Raw genomic sequence first — 7,671 nt, 5'->3', positions numbered from 1 at the left:
TAACAGAAAACTGTTCCATCAAAAAAAAAAAAGCCAGCTCTAATGTGCCTGAAGTGTATGCAATTAAAAAAGTTTCTAAATATAGCTTTAATCATGGCCGACCCCAATCTTCTCAGAAGTCCTTGCCCTCTAGGCCATCCCAAAGGGATGGAAACATCCAGTAACAAGCCAAAAGTCTCATGACAGTGTGTTGACCCCATTTGATATTTATCTCTAGCCATTTCTGAGAGCTTCCCATGAGCTTAATTAAGCTCATTCATTTTCACAAATTGTGGCATCCTATAAAATATCAAACTTTCCTTTGATAGATGAGAATTCAAATGTGCAAAGTCTTATGGGAGGCTAGGTGTCTCTCAGGCTATTTGATAGAGTAGTTCATGAAACAGCTTATCTAGTCCCTCCCCTCAGCAACATGCAGATGAAAGACACATAGGATTTTATGCTGTCCAATGCAGACCACAGCAAAGAGCCTCTTGCTACAAAATAAGGCATGAAAAAAAGGAAACATTAAGGGGAAGCTGTATCCCTTAACAATAGGAGCAGTGCTGCAAAGCCACAAAATTATTCCTGCCCCACGGGGGGAGACTTAGAAGGAAAGACTTTTGTTTCAGGAGGAAGAGATTTGAGAAGTGAGGAGGGTGGGTATTTCTACCTTGGCATTTAGATTCAGCTCCAAGGATCGTCTTTGTTTCCCACACTGCGCTTTTTATTTGTGCTGTACCTTATTGTCTATATCAAAGCTGTTTTGCAAAGCAAAGCCCATCTTTGGAGACATTGTAACAGTCTTCCAGTAAGTGAATGGCTGCTGCAAAGATTCTCTAATTATTCAGTCTAGACAAGACAAGAAATAGTGGGCTTAGATTCCTACATATCAGGAAAAGATAGTTAAAGAATAGTTAAGCATATGAACAGATGAACATGGGAACACATGGAGTCTTTATCATAGTGGCTTTTAAGGGGAAGCTAGACAAACTTCTGCCTTAAATAACAGAGGTAAAATCGATCCTGCCTCAGCCTCAGGGCATAACAATATGCTAGCAAGTCCCTCAAGGTTACTTCTAGTCTTTTTTGTCTTTTTTGTTTAGGTTTTGGGGTGTTTGGGGGGAGTTGGCTTTTTTTTTTTTTAAATAATTCCATGAAAACTGAAGGCTAGGGAAAAAAAATGTACCTAATTATCCTGTAAAAACCTTTTCTTAATATCAAACCTCATCTCCGATGTAGCAGGAAAAAAAAAAAGAGAGCGATCCTCTCCTAGAACAATAAGACAAATTTCCAAAAACTCAATTAATCATCATTTATTTCACACTAAATAATTTTTTAAGCACAAAGTATGAGCTTAAACTTCCCCCATTACACACTTTTCTCCCACAAATGCTTTCCTTTACAAAGCTGCTTCATTCCAATGTGTGCTTTGCTGAAGACCAATGCTAACAATATTTTCATTTCTTGCATATATTTAAGCACTTCATTTACTTTGGAACTTGGTTCATAATTCCTCTGATGTTATAATTGCTTCATTTGCCCTTAACATATTTACACAGAGTCTGTACCAAGGAGTTCAGGCACTTCACGCAAAGGAAAAGCATTTGGTTCCCACACTAGTTCCATCATTCCTAATTTTTACAGCTCATTTAACTCCTTTTCTACTGTTTTATGCATATTGAGCACCAGTCTCATCTCAGCTGTGCTACCACAGTCAGACTATGTCTAACCTGAAAAACCCATTTTCATCTTAGAGTCTTCTAGTTCACCCAGCCCTTCAAATCAAAGCTCTTTTTCCATCGTATTCGATCATGAATCTCTTACTACTATAGCATAAATACTGATCTCTTTGGTTTCTCCAGTGTATATAAGAGTATGATTTTCAGTGCTTGTGCTGTTTCAGGTTACAGTGAAGCCTATTTACCAAACTCTTTGCCTGAAATAGATAGCCACCGCTTAAGTATCAAAGCACCAACTGCCCCTGTCTTCCTTGCTGATAGATTTGACTAATGCAAGACTTTGCTTTCTAGGCAGCAAGAAATGCATGCATCTAAAATGTTTCCTAAATATATTTTTTCAGTGCAAAAAATACAAGGCTTCTCATAGAAGACCATTTGCAAAAGCTAAAATTCTAGTACAACTTGAGAAATCTTATCTGTTTACAGAAAGCTACTGAAAAATTAGTTTTACTTCAGCCACCAGCATGTTATCGCAGACTGTTTCCTAAAGGGGGCTTCTGTTCCCTGTAAAAATGAAGCAGGGCCACAGAATGCCCTTGAAAGAGAGTAAAGATGCCCATCCAGTTCCAGTGACACACGTGACAGGAAGGACACTGCAGTAGACTTCTTGAAAACACACTTGAGAGGACTCTGCTCTACTCTGGGTTTGCACACAAGGCCTAAGGCCAAATGGCTTGGAGGATGAGCGAGCGACTGGAGGATGAGCGACTGGGGAATGAGCCTGCTTTGGACGCCTAGGACAGTCGGTGAGGCGTTTCCTGTGAAACCATGAACAATTATTGTGAGTGCCTCCAAGGGGACAGGAGTAAGTCCCTGATCAAAATCTGCATCTGTAGTGTGCCCTACTGTAGGATTTCCAAAGTCAGCTAGACCTTGATAACACTATCGAAGCTTCACTTTCTCTTCCTTAACTATCAACAACTGTGTTTCAAGCAAACATATAAAGCACTGTCATGAGCCCACCACTTCCCTGTGGATAGATCAGCTATTCATAGGCCACACATCTCCCCATTTCCCTGCTGCAAACCATTTGCTAGCAACTGCTTTGGCTTTGGTGGAATAATAGCCCTTAAGAAGTGCTTAATGAACTCATGTTTAGGTGTTTGTGACTAAAAATAAATAAATAAAAATAAAAGGGAGTTATCACCCAGAAAGGACAGGCACAACTGCTATGATGAATCGGCTCCTCAGGGAGCACAATAAGGCTGGAAGTAGGCTTGGAACTAACAGCATAAAGCTAGGCCCACCGCCCAACAACTCTATCTGCTTGCAGTTACCACAGCTGTACGGATACACGTGTAAAACCCCAATGTCAGTCCTCTTTTAAACTCCCTTACACAAATAATTGTGATAAATAGGTGCTCAGAAGTTGGCACCCATGTGCCTGCAGAAATGTACTAGGCCCTCAGAGCTTTTGGTGCTATCCCAAGAGGTTTAGCATTGCTCCCTTAGGTATTAAAACAAAAGCCCTGAGCTACCAAAGATCCCCCACCCAATTTCTTCCTGTTCATTTTGAAAGGCACGCCTTCCCGACCTTCCTTTCCTTGTTTCCTTATCATTCCAGGTGCTCTTCTGCCAAGCACCTGTTAATTAAAAGCTTGTCACTGAGTCTGCTTTGAATAAACCAATTCAAGCTCAATCTCTCCTTCAGAAGATTCTAAAACAGAGAGAGGTGGCACTTCACTAAGTAATAATCTAAGCTTTCCCTCCTCACCCACAATTCTGAGACAAGCCCTAGGACCTAAGGTCAAAGCTTAATTCAAAATAGAGCATCTTGCACACTATACTAGGTAGCACAGTACCATATACAAAGCTTTTTCTAAGTAACACTCATTTTGTCTGTGTTTGCTGCCTCTGTTAAGTCTCTTTCCCTAGAGGAGTTCAAATAAGTCTCCTTATGCAGCCAAAGCAGGTTTTTTTTATTGTCTCCTCTTCCTAAACATAGTTTGCCTGGAAAAATAATGGGTGTAATACATTCTATCTTAGATTTTATATATTGCAACAACTTTATTATTATTAGAGATACAAATTTAAAGTGGCAAGATAAGACCCTTCCTGAGGATGGAGGTATCTGAGTTAACTAACTAAAACCCACCAAGCTAGTCACAGAGTCAGCAAGTATTGAACAGCTTCAGGGAACTCAGCCCTCTGGATCTATGTGCAGATACTGCTGCCCTAGAGCCTAAAAGAGTACTTTTAAAAACAGAATAGTCTTTTGGCAACCGCTTGTGTATATCAGGACATGACGTGGGTGCAGTGAGTAAGACCACTGTTGACAGGAAGGGAATGGAAATAGAGCAAGAGAGAAGTAATTTTGCTGCTCAATATTCTGGCCCCATACCTACAAAGATAAATGGCTTGTGGACAGCTAACCTAAGGTCAGCAAAGCTTCCATTATTAAGCAATTCCAGCTGGCAGGAATTTCCTAGTTCCCACTTACAGGAGTCTATCAAATTGTTTGTTTAAATTCATGCAGATCTGGGATTCAAGGTACAGATTTTAAAACAGCAATCACAAAAATAATGCTCTACCATATGACCAAAAAATACTAACTCAGGCTATGTGACTGAAATGACAACAGCAAAACCTCCAGAAATTATATGCTTCCTATATATTGCTTTTAAGCAGGTAGACACACTAAGAAGTCAAAAAATAAAGAAAAACGAGAGCCAACCTTATTCTGTCAATACTGACCTATTTTGTTCAGGTCTAACAGCTCAAAAGCTACAAATTCAGTGAAACATGGATTGTAAAACTATAACACTCCTCAATTACTTTTTGTTGGCCAGACAGGCAAACCTGTTATTTGACAACGCATCATGATCCAAGATAGTAAACTTTATCGCTCAGGGGTCATGAGAAAATGGCCACAGGTAGAGCTTGCTAACCTTCACTAGATAATTTTTCACAGTTATCATTCAAGAAGTGTAAAAGCACAAAAGATATGTTATCTTTGAGCTCCGTTTGTTGTAACGGGAGGGTGAGATTCCCTATAAAACCACTTACTAAGTAACTGTTGTGTGTTCTTCAACACAGAAAGTCAAATCAGTAAAACATCTTTCTGACAGTGTAAGTGTCTGGAATAAGAAGGCACCTCTCCTTTCAGAGACTAACATATTATTTATCATTCTGCTCTGCTTTACCCCTTCTTGCCACCCACTGCTCCACTACTTCAAAAGGACTCCAGAAGGACTTCCCTGCTTCATTTTTTCATTTAATACGCTATTCGCACTATTACTTGAAACAAAATCCAAGCCAAGAATTCCAGAATTAGGTCTGCATTTTCCCAAATGCCAAGAATCCTCTGTGATCCTGTTCTCACCTGTAAGATAAGTAGAGGGCTGACCAGGAAATTTTGGCTTACCTTTATCTTCTTTAAGATATCAGACAAGCAGTTTCAGCTGGGGATTTCAAAGTACAGATCAGTCTAATTTTTTTGATTCTCCTAATGAAGTTCTGCGCTATATTTATTGCAGGTACAGACTCAAAGACTGGCTTCAGAGCTCCCTGGCATTCCCTCTCAAGGGTTTGGGGATTTTTTATCTCCTTTAAATGAGACCAAGGTCTGCAGGAGTATGGTTTCAAGTGGAGCATGCCCAGCAGCTCATGCAAAAACTCACAGTCAGACTGACTCACACAGCTCAAAAGTTTTGATACTAAATTTGAACTCAGTACTGCACTGAGTGCTCAGTTCTGTACTGAGTTCAAATTTAGTATCAAAACTTCTTTTGCCGATTCTTAGAGTCCATTACACTGCTGAGAGAATTATCTTTTTTATTGTCCAAAGAGGCATTAATTAATGTAAATGAGAACACAGCCTCTGAATCTTTTTTTTTTGGACCTCAAAATTATCATAAAAGATCCAAAAGGAGCATAAAACAAATCATTGCTAGCTAAAGTTAAAACATGAAGACATTAGCAGAGTGCTGTGCACCGAGTTTTCTCCACAACTGGACAAACATATAATTCATTCATATTATTGAATGAATTCTAGTTATTTGTATCATGCTATGTCCCTTGTCTGGATTAGCCAGAGCATAATGTTGACATAAAACAGAAACAATTGCTGCCTGACAACTTCACTACAAAGTTAACTAAAAGGAGCAGTGATGTGAAAAGCTGAGCTCTCACAAATTCCATTCAGGTGAACATGTGCTGGGCAAGCTTGGCCCCTAATAGTAGCATTTTACTGGATCTGGCTGGTGCAACAGCATGTCTTCAGATCATTTATGACACCTTATTTCTTGTTGATCTAAGTTTGTTCCTCTCAGAAGTCAGATCTCTGTTTGTACAATACAGGGTTGCTATAATACTCTTCAGCAGTGCTGTGAGTCAGCAGGGGTTTTAGTTACTTTTCAGTCAGCTTCCTTATCGCTAGATTTTTTTTTTCCTCCTGCTCTTTGAGTAATAAGAAGTTTGGAATGACGTAGACCTTTCGCTGTGTAATTACTGTCTTGCCAAAATAATTTTGATTGCTATCAATGATTAATTCAAGCAGAGTTCCAAGACGTAGAACTTACTCCATGCTATCCTGCAGATGATTACTCCTGGCAGTTTGTATGACCCTTTATCCTCTTAGTCTATGGCCTGATCGATAGCTCCTACACTTGCAGCAAGTTCCTTCCCCCCCCCTCCCCTTTTTGGAACTAGGTTTGACCAGCGAGCAATGGCAAGTACAAGAAGAATCTATATAAACACTGTGCACAAGTTTCCTATTCTTTCAATATCTGAAGTTGAAATAACTAAACTGCATGGTTCTCTGGGCCACATCACACCTGTGTATAAGCTGGCTATATAGCCAGGAACTTTAAAGCCAACAACATATTCAAGCAATCCAAACCATCTCAGAGATGCCAGCTACAGCTCAATAAAACAATTGCAGAAAGACAGCTGTACTGCTTCAAAGTCGCTATCATACTCAGAGCAGAATCATCAGTGAACTGGTATCAGGGAGCAGATAAAAGAACAGCCCCAACCTTCCCTGGTTCCTAGTGACACAGAAAACTGTTAAAGGCAGAGCACAAACAGATGGGACAGACCTTTGGGAAAAGCGTGCTAAGATTTGTGAAAGCACAGTGAGATATGATGCCATAAATGAAGAATTCTTGGATCATTTCACGGACAAACTTGGGAACTTCCAGGAGGGTTTGCAGCCAGGCCTGTGCTCCTTGCTGCTCAAGCCACCCGGAGCCCAGTGCGTCTACGGGCCAGCTTACAGGCCACGGGTACAGTGCACAAGTCGTTCCACTGGAGCCGACTGCACTGCCTAAGTACATCCTTAAGTGCACTAAAATGACCAACGCTAGAGTGCTCAGCACCTTGCAGAATCAAACCCTAAATTAGTCATGTGGGTCAATAACAAACGTGATGAGCAAGTTACAGCACTAAGGAAGAGGGCCAAGAACAAAAAGTAACTGTGCAATAGCAAGTCTCATGTTAGAGGAGACTTTCATTTATTCTTGTTCAAGCATCATTTTGGGGCAGTCTGCAAGTATTCTATTACATAATTTGATCTCATGGTGGGGGGGCGGGGGGAAGAGGATTTATGGCTTTTTATGGCTAAATACCTTACTTTCTACCTGTACAAACATACCAGTACAGCAAACATATTCTAAATGCAACCACCTTTCTAGTACAAGATTTTGTTTTCCAAGAACTGCTACTAATAGATCCCAAATAAAAAGTCATAGTAATAAATTATCATTTATCCTAGGGCACCTACTGATTTGCAGTGGAGTAAAACCGTGCTCAAAGCACACACCTGGGCATCATCTGACCCAAAACAAAATGGCAATCTTTACATCCTGCTGCAGTCAGCCCTGAGGAACACCATCTGGTGCAAAGAAGTACAAAACAGCCATGAAATGTAAGACTATTCTTCTTCTTCTGCAACAGTCAGTAATCCTAAAAGATGATCACACTAGGTATAGGGGAGGAATGTGTTTGCAGG

The sequence above is a fragment of the Apteryx mantelli genome, chromosome 3, assembly GCF_036417845.1.
Source record: "Apteryx mantelli isolate bAptMan1 chromosome 3, bAptMan1.hap1, whole genome shotgun sequence".
In the NCBI taxonomy this organism is placed as follows: Eukaryota; Metazoa; Chordata; class Aves; order Apterygiformes; family Apterygidae; genus Apteryx; species Apteryx mantelli.
Note: the sequence above shows the minus strand (reverse complement) of the source record.